Source organism: Grampus griseus (genome assembly GCF_964374135.1).
Source record: "Grampus griseus genome assembly, chromosome: 5".
In the NCBI taxonomy this organism is placed as follows: Eukaryota; Metazoa; Chordata; class Mammalia; order Artiodactyla; family Delphinidae; genus Grampus; species Grampus griseus.
In genome coordinates, this window is record NC_138998.1 from 45,698,864 (window position 1) to 45,713,943 (window position 15,080).

General features: G+C 38.7%; 2 protein-coding genes across 3 annotated transcripts in view; one reads left to right on the forward strand and one right to left on the reverse strand.

The window, feature by feature from the left end:
* Positions 1 to 8,725, reverse strand: part of PDCD10 (programmed cell death 10) — a 39,507-nt gene extending 30,782 nt beyond the window's left edge. Inside the window, exons 1-2 of one of the 2 annotated variants that reach the window (XM_082654978.1) lie at positions 8,605 to 8,636; positions 8,063 to 8,227 (exon numbers count right to left, since the gene is read on the reverse strand). The gene's annotated coding sequence lies outside the window, so the exon portion shown is untranslated. Of the gene's footprint in view, positions 1 to 8,062; positions 8,228 to 8,604 lie in introns of both variants that reach the window. The other variant, XM_082654977.1, reaches the window with a different exon arrangement.
* Positions 8,726 to 9,478: 753 nt separating this feature from the next.
* Positions 9,479 to 15,080, forward strand: part of SERPINI1 (serpin family I member 1) — a 68,371-nt gene continuing 62,769 nt past the window's right edge. The window contains exon 1 of the mRNA XM_082654155.1: positions 9,479 to 9,616. The gene's annotated coding sequence lies outside the window, so the exon portion shown is untranslated. The remainder of the gene's footprint in view (positions 9,617 to 15,080) is intronic.

A 15,080-nucleotide genomic window follows, 5' to 3' on the forward strand; every position in this document is an offset into this window, starting at 1 on the left:
TCAAGGTCGCCCTAGGGTACTCAGCAGCACAAGTTTGTGGATCTTCCATTTGCTGCTGCTGAGACCTCTGACTCACTCACTTTAAAAGTTACCTGCATCATGTCAGTGTAAGAACTTCCAAATTTGCGGGAGTAGCTTCTTAATACAGAAATCATAAAATGGACAAGTAATTAGGTTTTTCTACAGATGGACAGTACAGAGCAGTAGGTAAGTGCTTAGATTTGAAACAAAGGTCTAAGTTTGAATTTTGCTCAGGTGGGTGATATCATTTGTTATTTAATCTCTTTCTAAACTCAATGAGAAATTACTGGAAATAACGATTGAGGTACTCACCTCACAGAATTAAGAGTACAAAATGCATGTACTCATTACACTGTCTGACACACAATAAACATTCAATTCATATTATTAGTTATTAATGTTTTATTCAAGATTCTATGAACCTGACATGGCATCAGGAATGGAACTAGGGTGAGGCAAACCGGATGCCTAGAGCACAAAATTAAGGTCTCACCTGCCTGACAGAGAGTGAGCGCCTTCTTAAATTTTGTACCCTAGACCCTCCCTGCCTACCCTAGTCCTGTCCCTGCATAGCACACACAAGGATAGCCTAATACTGATATAACAATGTCATAAAGGCCACTTACATAGCATTTTTTTTTTTTGCAGTACGCGGGCCTCTCACTGTTGTGGCCTCTCCCGTTGCGGAGCACAGGCTCCGGACGCGCAGGCTCAGCGGCCATGGCTCACGGGCCCAGCCACTCCGCGGCATGTGGGATCTTCCCGGACAGGGGCACGATCCCGTGTCCCCTGCATTGGCAGGCGGACTCTCAACCACTGCACCACCAGGGAAGCCCCACATAGCATACTTTTAAAACCTTTTCTCCCCCACTTGCCAAAATGGAGGCATATATAAATTACTTGGGCCACCCAAAAAAGTTACATATATCATCCAAATCAAATTACATAGTTTAGGAATCCTTAAAAGAATGTGATCATCAAATGCAAGCCTGTGTTAAAATTACCTTTTATTCTCTTAATGTACATAGAGCAATTTAATAAAGAAAGCCGTGGCCCAGAAGTAGGCTCAGTAGCAGAGTGAAATCAAGATGTGATCAAAGATTTTCTCAAGATAAGCCATAAAGGGGGATAATCTATATAGGAAAACCAAAAGATAATAGAATCAAAAGGCTTGCTACCTCTGAATTAGCTGATGGGAAATGGGAACAACAAAAATAGCAACAACTGGCTTCTAAGATATTTCTGCACAAGAGGTTCAGGAAAAAGGATACACGTCTCTTTGGTTGTGACAATCCTCAATTTTTTTTCCTATTCAAATGCCTAAATTTTTGTTAAATTCTGGTCTGAACAAAATTTAAATGAAAACATTTGTTGGAAGGCAGGAAACAAATCTGTTCCCTTGAATGTGTTCACTTATGCCCATAAAGTTCTTAATCTAGTGGTTCATGAATTAAATAATGCCTAACTGAACAGTCATTTAGCATTTAATTGAGGTACATCTTTTCATTTTCCCTTTTATTAGTATTTGTGATGTTTTAATTTCTCAAATATAATGCTAAAGCTTTCCTTTAAAACCCCTTAGAAATTCAATTAAACTCAAGCTCTCATACTGTCCCTATGTTCTCTATGCTTGGAAGTACAATGTAAGGAGACTGTACCACATGGGTCAGGCTTACCTGCTCTGTAACACTTATAATCTTATATACCTACTATCTTACTTAATGACTCCTTACTGCTTAAGGTTCTCTACAGTATGCAATGTATATTTTCTTATCTTACCTTATCAAATTTCTTTGCACCACAACACTGCCACAAAGCACTTAAACGTTGATAAAATTATTAGCCTCAGATGATAAATGGACTCTGACTCATTTGTTTACCAGTAGATGCTAATAAGGACAAGATTCTATCATGATGATGAACTTTAACCTCACCTTTAGCTCCCAACTGATCTCAAATAAAAATTCTATTAGTCACAAGAAGAAATAAGGGAGATAGAATGGTCTCTGCTTAAACCATACATACAATTCCACCTGACCTTCACTTGCAAAACTGTAATTCATTCTTCAAGGAAGCACACCAAAATTAAGGTAGGACCTCAGAAATCTCTCAAGTTTTGAAAATACTGCCAAAATGCCAATTTGATTACCGACGAAGGCATCCACAAGTATCTACTTCTGAATAAAAGACCATATTCAAAATGCTTTGTAATTAAATTAGAAAGCCTTGCAACAATGTGAACTGGTATAGGGAGCAATTGAAATCTGGAGGCCATGTCTGATTCATTTACCATTCCCAAATGCCTTTGGTTGCAGCAACCTAATGAAGTCTAAGAAGGCAGCAGATGTGTAACATCTTAGGATTTTGTCCTTCCTGAACTCCAAACTCCACTGGAGTTCCAGTTCATCCTGAAGACAGGATGGTTGAATAAAGCAGGAAGGCATGTTTCAGTGCCAGGGACCAGAAGGTAACTTAGAGAAACTATCATTTTCCCCCCTCCTATCAGCTCTGATCCAAAATTATCAAATGAATTGATGCATGTTCAAGTACTTAATATATCAGAATGGCTAAATGTCCATATGACGGTCTTTCCATCCCCTATTATCCACCAAATTATAAACACTGTAGAGAAGTTTTATTCTGTTCTCTATTTTCTAGTACCTAGCTCAGTACTCTATATAGTCAGTCTACATCAGCAACAGTGTTAGAGATGTGATGATGAAAAGCCAGATATAGTCCATGCCCTTGAGGGTGTGCAGTCTTGCAGGGAAGAGAGACAGTAAAGAAATAACATGTTAAGCTGCCACTTCACATAACTCCAGGGAGCATACCTGTGTCATACTATATATACACTTTTCTATGCAAATTCAATGAACATGCTGAACAATTTTTTTTGAAGAAAACAACAAAAAAGAGAACTATTGAAATAGGTAGGTGATCATAATTCCATTCCACGCATATAAGCCCCAGAATGAAAGAGATAAAGACATGGATCTGCTGCTCCTCCAATCAGACTGAGAGCCATAGTTGTCCCTCATGATGAGCAGCTCACCACACTGTGATTGCACATAATCACACTGTGATTATGTATTATAACGTACATATTTCTTTTCCAACATGATCTCTGAATAACAAGTTAAATACCTGATCCAGCACTCAAAGGAAAAGTAATTCTATTCCAATGCTAGAGGAAAAATGTGTTGACGCTCTGTTAGTTTCCAATGTGGTAACTTCCTAAGTGTTTTTTTTTAGAGTAAGCTTGAAGATAAGTAATTTTTGCCTGCCACACCGACCTTAGCATCTAAGATACAACTTTTCTGTAACTGCAACTCTAACTGCCCTCCAATGGCGCTCAATCACTAACATCATTTTACTGCCATGATTAAAAATATGGTGTCTTAACTCGGCCAGCATGGGTTCAAATCCTAATTCCAAGCAATAAGTAGTTGTGTGACCTCAGGGAGGTTACTTAGCCTCCCTGTACTTTAGTTTTCTCATTTACCTTGGGGATAATAGTGCCTCTACATCATAGGGTTGGTACAAAGAAGATTTAAGGCAATTTTATACATAATATATATTCAATAAATATTTGATAAATGAATGAACCAAAGTATCATTATTATGCAATCTAACTTACTTCTGGTAAACTTATTTCCAAAGGACTGGCCTAAGTAAACAGTAGTGACTACCACTTAATAGCTCTACTGCTGTTACCCAATAATTCATAAGCTTGCTGATAAAAAATCCTCTTTTCTTTCTTTCTTTTTTTTTAATAGCAACACCTGATTCTAGGCAACTGCATAGTGAGACTGAATATTTATTTCACTTTTTGGGTGGTTAAAAAAAAAAAAAGATTATACATACCAAAAATGTAAGGGTGACCTTGAAAAATAAAACTAATATTACATCCAAGATGCAATTAATTGTATAGCTAAAATGAGAAAACTGAATTCTTCATCTTCATACAGACGAAAATGGACCACCAAACTATACTGTTTACCTTTCTGCCAATAAATTATTTCTAACTGCTACAATAAAGATGCTTTCACTTTTTACATTGTGTGTGTGTGTGTGTGTGTGTGTGTGTGCACGCGCAGATTGCTAAAACATAAATCTCTAAGACTGCAACTTTCTATAACATTTCAAATGCAATAATACACACCATCGATGACACTATTTAACATCTAAATCACTTCTGCAGTTTATATTATGGAAAAAAATTGTTTATCATGGAATTAGCTTAAAATTCTTGGCATACATTACCAATCATATCAACCTTAATAACCCAACAAGATATAAGAAGCAGTACTTCAGTTTTATCTTTCACATATTAGTATGCTAGGTCAATATCAATTTTTTATCCAAGATTCAAACAACATAGCGACTTACTTTTTAAAAATTAAATTTAGGACTTATCAAAGACTTACATTTAAAAATAAAAACTGGGAGCATTATCAAGTTTTAAAGCCAAATATCAGCAATCACTTTTCGACAATATCTTGTGGAAGAGTAAATGGGTAAATTCATGAAGGCAGGCAAAGCTACAGCAACACAGAGCTGTTGAATTTATTCTATGCCATTATTACAGTACTGTGAAAGATCAGAGAATTTGTTTTCAGGACCAAAACCTGACACAATTTTTTCCTGAATTTAGTCTGCATGTTTTGAAAATAATATTTTTACTCTCATAAGTATCTAGGTTAAAGCAAATAAGATATTACCATAAGACTCACTGAAATATGAAAACTTTCAAGAAGCACAAACTATAAGCTCCTCTGAAATAAGTACTACTCAATTTTACAGTCACCTTGCCTAAGGCAGGTGACACTAAAGGCAAAAACTCGAAGGAAGATACTGTGGTTAAAAAATGAAACAAAACAACAAAGAAAAAAGGAAAATGCATGAATTTTGTTGAGGACAGAATGAGATACCATTAGGGAAGAACAGAATCCACTGAAAGTTAGTTTCTTCCACATCTGTATTCTGTTATAATGAATGTTGCTTGCAAAAGCAGGATAGTGACAAGGTGTCCAAAATGCTGTTACACAGAAATTTTGCTGTAATAGAAAATGATTCCTTTGCCATGTCCACAGAGAAAACTACCCTGATTTTACAGACCTCTAAGGAAGAACGAACATCTTTCTACAATTTATATTAAACTTCTGAAAATAACTCCTTTTTATTCAAAGGTAGGGAACATGTCTCCTTTATTAATTTCTGTATTTCTGCCCCTAGTAGAGTGCTGGAGGCACTGTGCATGAATGCACTTACATTTGTTCATAAATTCAGCAAATAATTACTGAGTAGTTAACTTTGTGTCAGACACTACTGTATAAGTAGTGAGGTAAGGCACATGACAAATGAGGGCCCTGCTCAGGTAGCTTACAATCTAGTGAGCAAGACAGACACTTACCAAATAAACACAGAAATAATTAAGTTCCTCTTGTGATGATGCTACAAAGAATTACAGAGTATGGTGAAGATATAGTGGGAACTTACTGTAGTTTGGGGAAGGAGGGGTCAATGGTCAGAGAAGGTTCCCCTGAGAAAAAACATTTAAACTGAGACTTGAAAATTAACTAGGAGTGGGCCAGACTTGGGAAGGGGAGGGGAAGCAGCCCAGGCAGGAGGATGTAACACGTACAAAGGTCAGGAAAGAGCTTTTGTAGGTAGTAATTGAAAAGCACGGTAAATGAGAAAGGCTGGGGTTAAGGATGGAGAGTTAGATAGGAGACAAGAGAAACTGTGAGCATTAAACTGAGTAAGAGGGTAACAGTATTTGAATATTTAAATCATTTTAAGCCTTTTTCTCATGTAAAATAAATAATCTAAGGGAACTGAGTCTTTATTCCACAATATTAAATATCTATAGTCAGAAGACCTGGATTATGCCTTGGTCCCACCAGTTACTAGCTCCGTGATCTTGCACTTAACCAATCTGAACTTCTTTATTCTCTTTGTAAACAGGTACTGAATTATTTTACCTACTGGGAAACACAATGATAACACAACAGTCCTGTTCTTACAGATCTTACACCCTTAAAGAAAAAAAAATCATGTATATGGGACACAACCTAAGTCCTATAAGAGATGAGGTCCAAAAGTTCACACAAGGCTCCTGCAAAACCCAAAATGACAATAAATGTGGACACTGGTGAATTGCAAACTACTATAAAAATACAAGCGTACACATCATTCTGTGAGCCCTAAGTTATTCAATGTGCAGAGCTCCAAAATGACCACAGTACTCCAGCATGTGACTGAAAGATGATAAATACAATAGAAACATTATCTCGCCATTCCGTTACTCACCATTCGCCATTGGTGAAATATCAATACTATAATGAAGCTCAGAGATGAAGAGCGGTTGGTGTAGAATCGAACCAAGGACAAAAATTAACACTCACTAGACAAGTGCATTATATTAATTTTACTAATTTCCAAGTTTTCCTGGCTTTTGGTTCAAAAGTCATTCCACAACCTCCTAACTGCATGTCAAAAATAAGAACTCATTTCTCACTTCCTCCAACAAAAAGCAAATGCCTACATGGCCATATAGAAAATACTTTCACATTCTTGCTTTACCATAACTGACTCATATTCAGTTTATGGTCTATTTAAACTACCGCACCCTTCTAACACAGCACTGAGCCAGTTACCTCCACATAATTTTCCATTTGTTCAGTCAGTCTTCCTTCCTTGTCTACTGCATTACTTACTTATGGTACTAATTATTTTTTATTTTACTTCATTCTATAGCATCATACCTCTCTTTCATTTTAAAAGTCATATTAATTTCCAGACCATCTGAGTTTCAATCAAAGAGGAATGTTAGAGTATTTCTGATCCTATAAAGTGTTTTTGCATTCAAAAGTTAAACACATTGTGGATAATTTTAATAATTTCAGAGTACATTCAAAATACTGCCTATTTAAATGGTCAACTTATACAACAGTAAACCATGACTGATTACCTGCTATCAGTAGATACCCGATTTTTAGCTATAAACTTACCAGGAAGAGATCTTAATGTCAATGAACATACTCCTAAAATTCTATTAAAGAACTGTCTAATAATAATATATGTGAACTGTAATTATAATTGGTCACAACAATGGGTAAGACTGGAACAAGCACACTGCTTTCTGCTCAATATAAAACACAAATGTCCATTTTTCCATTCTTTAATATAAAATAAGGATGAGTTAAAACTCATAGATGATGCTAAGAAAAATAGAATATACAAGAGCCTGATGCTATTAATTACACACACACACAACACACACACGAGCCAAGAAAATGAGGGGAAGTAAATAAAAATCAACAAAAATGTGATGCTACCTCCAAGAAATGCAACGTATCTTCTTTTCTAGTAATGAGCACAACTAGAAATAAACTCTTTCTTGCTGCTGCATTATTTGAAAAAGTGTAAAATAAGTTTCGTGAAAGAATCCTAATCCCATTGTTCTCAGCTGAAAGTAAAAAAACAGAGTAAAGACTAAGGTAGAAAGGGAAAGGAATATCTTTCACCAGTAAGGATGAGCTGCATTGTTACCTGACTTTCTCCTGTCCCATCAACTACCCTTTAAAATGGTAGCACAGTCCATCATTTAATATACCTCTAATAAAAGGAAAAAATAGGTAAGTTGAAACTGATTCTTCTTATTTTTCCAACAGGTTAGAGTGCGTGCTTTTCTTTTGCTGAGGAATTTCTCTCCAGCTCAAAGAAACTCTTCACCTCACAGATGGCTTCTTAGAAATACCTAAAATTCATTACTTTGCAACTTCCTCCACCCTCTTCAAAAAAAAAACAAACTCCCTACTCCTTTCTGGTGCGGCAGCTCCGATGCAGAAGCTGGATTAAAACTAGATTAGATTCAGACGATCTGTCCCTACGTGTGTGACCTTGGGCACGTCATTTATCCCCTCAGTTTCCTCATTAGCATCCAACTGTGAATGCTCTTTGAAAACAGTAAACAGTAAATACATCTTAGGAATTACATCTTTATAGCGTTAAGCTTTTCTACTTAGGGTAAAATTACCTCCTTAGAGGGACCACGTCCTGAAACTGGTACTGAATCCGTAGGTCTCTGTCAACATTTGACTCTTCTACAGTTCTCCTCTTCCCTCAAAGGGCATAACCCGAGTCACCTCAAAAGCAGACTCCAAGCGCCCTTTCCTTCCTCCACTCCTTCCCTCTCCTATTTCTAAAGCAGGGGGAAAACAGCAGCCTCACCTCCCCGCCCCAAGCCACACCTTCAGAGGACCCCACCCCAGGCACATCCGCCCTCTCCCTCCTCCGGGGGCACCAGAGGCCAACCTCGCTCTTCCCCTCCCGCCCCCACCTAGAGAAGACTTCCTGGAGGCGTTCAGGCCCGAGCAGGGCAGGCGGCATTTACAAACCCGCCTTACGCCACTCGCGTAGGGTAACCTCGCTTACGCCCATAGGGCCCCGTTCCCAGCCCCGTCCGCTCCGCCTGCCAGAACCAAGCCCGAGTGCCTCAGCCACGACCCCCGTGTGACCCCAGAGCTCTTCTGCTCCGCGCGGGACTACGGTGACTGGGACAGAACAGCCACACCTTACCGGCAACTGAGGCAATGACTTCACTTGCCACCTTTGGAGCCCTCTTCAACTCCCAGATCGATTCACTCCGGCGACGCCGGAAGGACCCGAGAGGAACCAGGCGTTGTCCGGAATCCTGCCCTGCCGGAGTCGCGCAGGGGCCTATGGGGACTCGTAGTCCCACTCGCCGGTGTTGTCGGCAATTCCTGCACAGGCAAGACTACAATTCCCGTCAAGCCATGCGGTGGAGCCTTAGGCGATGGGTGGGGACACTTTTAGCCAATAGTAGGAGAATTCCCTGTCTGTGCGGGAGGAGGTGAGAAAAAGAGAGAGGGTGCACGGAAAGAAGAGGAAGGGAGGGGTCAGCTCTCACCTGCGCCAATCAAGATGCAGGGTCGGCCCGGCAGGCGACTCACCCATTGTGGGGGCGGGCTAGCGGAGCCGAGGAAGGAAGCGGGGCGGGGGGAGAACTCCAAGTGGGGAACGTGGGGCGGTCGAGCTGCGCGGGCGGAGAGGAAGCCGCGGGAATAATAGGCAGGATGGAGGGAGGGCGCGGTGTGAGGATTCACCCTGGCTGGAGGAGCAGTTTCCCCGAAAGCGGCCAAGCACCAGGCACACCGAGCGGCGAGACCTGCGGCTCAGGCAGGGATAGGTTGAGCCTGGGCTCCTCGCGGAGGTGCCCGGACGGGGCGGGAGGCTGCTGTAGGCGTCAGGCCACTGCGTGAAGGGAGAGGGGTCCCCGGGGAAGGGAAGCGGCAGAGCAGCTGCAGAAGTGCGGGGAGCGCGAAGGTACCAAAGAAGCAGATTCCCGCCGCCTTCAGCCAGGGCAACAGCCGGAACAGCAGGGGGAGGAGCAACAGCTGCCGAATTCGCCAACTAGAGGAGGGGGAGGCGGAGCTTAGGTCCCTGTAGCAGCAGAAGGCGCAGCCTGGACTGTAGTTTCCCGGGAGAGAGGAGAGCAGGAACAGGAGAGGAGCGCAGTCCTCGGAGCCTCTGCTCCAGCATCCCGCCAGGGGCTGCAGGTGTGTGGGAGGTAAGCGTGGGTGCCTCTATGGGCGTCTCCTCTGCCCGGGAGAAAGCGTCTTCCAATAGAAATTTTATCAAGGCACAGCCAAAAAGAGTCTCTGACTCGGGTTAGGGAACTGGTGCAAACCCTTTTAGGTGAAAGATGTACGTTTTTGGAGTTTGCGGGGGGATAAAAAGCAAAAGGTGGCTTGACTCAGGGTATAAAGGGCGTGGTTAGTGTTTTTGGTTTGAGTTGTACCATTAAAACTATTCTGGGAAATTTTAATATTGAGGAAACTGCTAATTGAGGACAAGGTGGATGATATTTGGATAGGTGCGTAGCTGGTAAAAAACAAAAATTTTGTCACTGATAGAGAATTACTTCAGAACTGTTTCACTAGGAAAATAACTTAGCATTCTTCTTTACTATCTATCCTTCACGTTGTTTTATCAGATTGCCCTGCTACCGACCTGTTTTCCAGGGTGGTTATACTGCAGGTTCCTAGAATTGAAAGAGATGTCTATTAAAGAAGGAAGTACAGTCAGGAATAATCACGATGACTGAACCTATCAGAAGTATAACTTTTGCCAGCAATAATGTAAAACTGTTTTTTAATGGAGACACTTCGCTTTCCTTCCAGTGGCTTTAAACTATCGGAACAAAGACTAGGACTCAGCCTACAGTGGGAACGTATGGTGTACTTCACAGCTGCTCCTTATTCTCTCATTTGTGTATAGTAATATTTGTACATTTTAAAAAACAAAAGTACCAGAAAAGCTGTGCAAGGATCTTTTCTGTTTAGACAGTGTATGCTAAATGGTTTCCCTTAGTATGTGTTATGATGGGCTCAGGCTTAACACATGTAATAGTGTCATAAAATAATAGTTTATTCTTAGTATTAAACCACGTGTGATTTCGAGTGTAATTAAACACCAATAGGTGAAAATATGTTTTAATACTAAGATGAAAGTCACATCTACCTTTGTGTAACTATGACAAAATTACAGCCTTTGTTTTAGAAAAAAACTGTAAAAAGCTATTTGCCTAGTTCATTTTCTCTTTCTTTTTATCACAGAGGTTCTCCAGATTACATGGCTTTTAATCATAGTAGCATATTGCAGCACATTTTGCTCTGAAATGCTTTCCTTGTGACAGTTGTATATTTCAGAGTCTGCCTGAATACTTTAATCTGGGTTTTTTTTTTTTTTTTGAACTAGGGTCAGTTAAATGGAGTAATTACCTTCTATTCTTGTTTGTTTTGTTTTGTTTTCATGGTTTGCTGATTTACTCATGATTTGGGGATTTTATTTCTGTGATACAAAATTCCTTTTTGAAAAGAAATGGCTGGAAAGAATTCTCTTCATAGCTTCAAGTTCAATCCTACTGAGTGCTACTACTGATAAGCCTAAGTGACTTATCAATGTATATACTCCAACACTCCCTCCCATACTCTCACCCACTAGAGGAATATATAGGGGGACAGATCTTAGAAAAACAGCTGCTTTTCGATTGTCCTCAAGTAGATCAGGTAAGTATTAGAAACAGCAAAGAGCTTAGAAAAAAGAAAAAGCAACAGTAGCCACTAAATTTAGCAGCCATGGTAAGGATAGGATTTTATCTTTGCTACATCACAGGAGAGTCTGTTAATCCACATAGCTGATATGACCCTGTGAAAATGATTTTAGGGGGAAAAATGGGTACTAGGGTATATAGTTAGTTAGGCTTGGAAAAGATTGTGTTAGCCCTTGTTATTTCTGATTAAATAGATCATCCTGAATCAGAGTCTCAGATTCTCTCTCAGGCTCTGCTACTGATTCATTCTGTGAAATTGAATACTTGCTGTCACTGGGTCGTTTCCCCCATGTAATAATTAATAATAATACTGGCAATGAAGTTCTTTCAGGGCCTTTATCAGAAGATATTTTTGAAAGGGTTTGATTGGGAATCAGTTAATAATCAAGTAAGTGAGATAGAAAATAAATACCAAAACAGTCGAAATTCAGATGTACTTTGAATCCCAACTATTTATAGGTCTTCTGCTTTGAAGTATCAAAAAGGATAGAATCTCATTAGGAATGAATGAGTCTGTGGTATTAAAGTACTGGATTTTTCACCTGTTTCCAAGATATGGATCTTTTTTATTGTGTCAGTGAAAGAGATTGGCTTCCTATAACATTTGAGAGTAAAAAAACCATGTTTTTATAAGGAAGAAAATCATTGGCAGTGTGTGGCACTTAAGTATTTGTTACCTTGAACTCTTGACACATTTTAAATTGGTGTTCACATTAAATCGCAGATAATCTGAAGACTTCTTGTACATTACTGGTGTTGAAAATGTTCATCATATGACAGTTTACAATTTTATGTGAAGTACTACCTAGGTTAAAAGCATATTATTCTGTGCTTGATTTTTACTCTTTGTGTATGGCTATCAGAGTATGCATGTGATGAGAAAGAAGAAAACCAACGGAGTGCAGAATATCTCTCAAGTGGAAGATGCTCATGAAATTAGTGTTCTTTAGCTGAAAGACTTGGTTAATTTCAAATTACAATATACTTTGGATTTTTAAAAAAATTTATAATTCTAACTCTAAGCCTATTGAGTAAAAATAATTGAGTGGCATGGGTTTCTCTTTCTAACAGGAGGATTCACTGATGCATGCAGTACAAAAGAGCAAGACGTAAAGGTTCAAGATCAAATGGTTTTTGGGGGGCGGCAGTGGGGGAGAGGTGGCGTACAAGGGGGCATAGATATGAAGAAACCTGTTTGAGACACATACCCTTAGCAAGAGAGCAAGAGATTTGACCTTTTTTTTTTGTTGAATGCCTGTAAGTGATTTCATGACCTGTTTTCCCAGTTATTAATTTCTAGAGGCTTATACCCATAGTGGGAGACAGTACTTTCCTACATTGTCATTTTAACTGGAGTCAGACTGACATTAATTCATTAGGTTTTGAATAATTATGGGTTACTGAAGCAAAGTGAAAAGGATCCTGCATGTATACATTCACTTCTAAGTGAACCTTAATATTATTTGGATATAATATTAAAAGTAAAAACTGAGGTTTTCCCCCTTAATAGCAAAGGTACTTGAACCAGACACTAAAGATGAGCAGGACCCTCCCCTCCCAGCCCCTGCTGCCTTTTAAAGTCATCTCCTAAGGTTAAACAGGCTTTGGGGAGCAAGATTGTTATACAAAGGTAAAGATTTGTTTCTGTCTTATTTTCAATCTTATGTCTAATGTTTTCAGAATTTAGTCCTTAAAGTCTGGATCAGTGTGTTTTAAGTTAACAATTATTAGTTCCTAGACACTATGCTTCTTTCCGATCTCCTATTTGTTCTCAGCACCTTATATAATGCTCAGCAGAAAGAACTTGCCCTATAACCTTACTGAATTAGAAGTGGGGACCAATACTTATTTAATGTACGCATTGATACATCTTGCACTTTGACAAACGAGAGTCAGTTGCCCTCACAGAATAAGTACTATACATTAGGCCTTCTGAGAATGACCTTGTGCTGGTTAACCTTTGCAAAAGTGTTACTTGAGCCCAATTTGATTCAGACTATGTGGACTGCAAAGACTTACCTACAACTTCATGTGCCAACATTTCTAAATCCTTCCAGAGATAGGCAGTTATAGGTAAGGAAAAGGATTCTCCCACCAGTGATACTCAAGGTCTGCATTCTACAGCCAAGGAAGCCTGTGGCTCACCACTGTTTACTTCCAGTAAGATACCTTTGTAGAAGCTTATCTAGGAAAAGCATACTTTATTCTATAAAAATTGAATTCGCTCTTCCATTTTTCTAATTGTTCTTTTTTTAAAAAAAAGAGCCAGACTCATTGTATTTAAGCACATGTGGAATTTGGCATTTATTCCAGAAACAAATTAATCTGATTAATGTTAGAATTAAGAATTCAAATGTGATTTTTCTTTTATTATTATAAGACCTGGAGAATTCTAGTTAATTGTAAATAGTTCTTTAGTAGTATATTTAATAATAGCAGATATTTAACTATCATTTGTTTGCTTTTTAATATGCCTTTACTAGCATGCGATAGATACACTTTGGCTTAGAACTGATGTTTGATTAATCTTCCTTCTTCGTGGTTCGTTGGCGTTACTCTAAAGGCTTAGCATAGTGCCTTGTATAGAGTTAGGTGAGTTCCTGTCTTCTTCACCAGATGCTTAGTATCTTCAGAATTAAGACTGAGTTTCATTTATCTTGGTATTTACTTTGAGAGCCTTACACATAATAGTTTAACAGTAACAGTTATAGTTGACAACCTGTAAAGAAGCATCATTTTACATTTTTCACAAGTACACCTAGAAAACTGAATTTTTTTAAACATGTCTTTTAGCACTAAATTCAGCCCTCTGCCCACAACAGTTGCTTATATTGAGCTAAATATAAATATCACTGCATTTTGTTGGATTTCTGAATGGAGTAAACATTGCTATTAACTACAACCTTGCATGTGTGTATACTTTAAATGTAAATTTATTAATTCAATGCCATTTGAAATTTGTGTGGTCTCTCCTTGTCTCTAGAACTTTGCTGACTTAAAGATGTACTTTTAAGTAACATTCCGTACTATGTGTATATACACACACTTTATGACTTTTTTTCTTGACACATAGAGACTTAGAGAAAAGTATATAAACGTAACATGAGGCTTTATCTTAACTAAAACTTAACTGCTCTTGAATGTTCTGTTTTCAGTGAAATGGTTACAATGGGAGACCTTATTCAGGCTTATTAAATCTAAATTATTCAGGTATTTGTCATCTTTGAGCCAGCATGGGGAAGAGATGAGTTCTGAGATTTGGCATTGACAGTACTCAGTGCTGACCTTACGTACAGCATAGCTGATGAAGTGTGCATGGGACCTCCAGCTCTAGCCGGTGCTTCAAGGCCCCCTTCTGGTTCAGCCTAGGAAAGGAGCCTTCTGAGCACACAGCTCATAATTTTAGTGTGAGAAGAAAGGCAGATGGAATTTACTTTGATTTAATAACCTCATTTGCCTAAGTGTATTGTTTTTCCCAGATATACCAGAGTTGCCAGTAACAGTAACTCAAGTGTCAGAAAGTGATTTCTATTGCACAATCTAGCAATTCAGTGAGTACCTATCAACCTGTAGTCTATTTTCCCCTTAGTGTCTTAGCTTCTTTTGAATGGACCCGAAAGAGCTCACCAAGATACTTTTGATATTTTGCCAATATTGGATTGCTTCTGCCATTTTCTCGATAACCTAAATTTGGTTCTGAGCCTAAGTTTTATTTGAGGTCTTTTAATCCTATGTAACTTGAAGAGTTAATTTTATTGTTTTTTCATCTTTTAGTAGTATGCTATAAATACTGTATTATGATGTATAATTTTTGCCACTCACTTGAATTAAATCAATTATCAGAGCATTTAATTGTTGTGTACTTCACAAAGCAATTTAAAATCATTGAAGCAATTAATGTTTTTTAGATACATTCAGC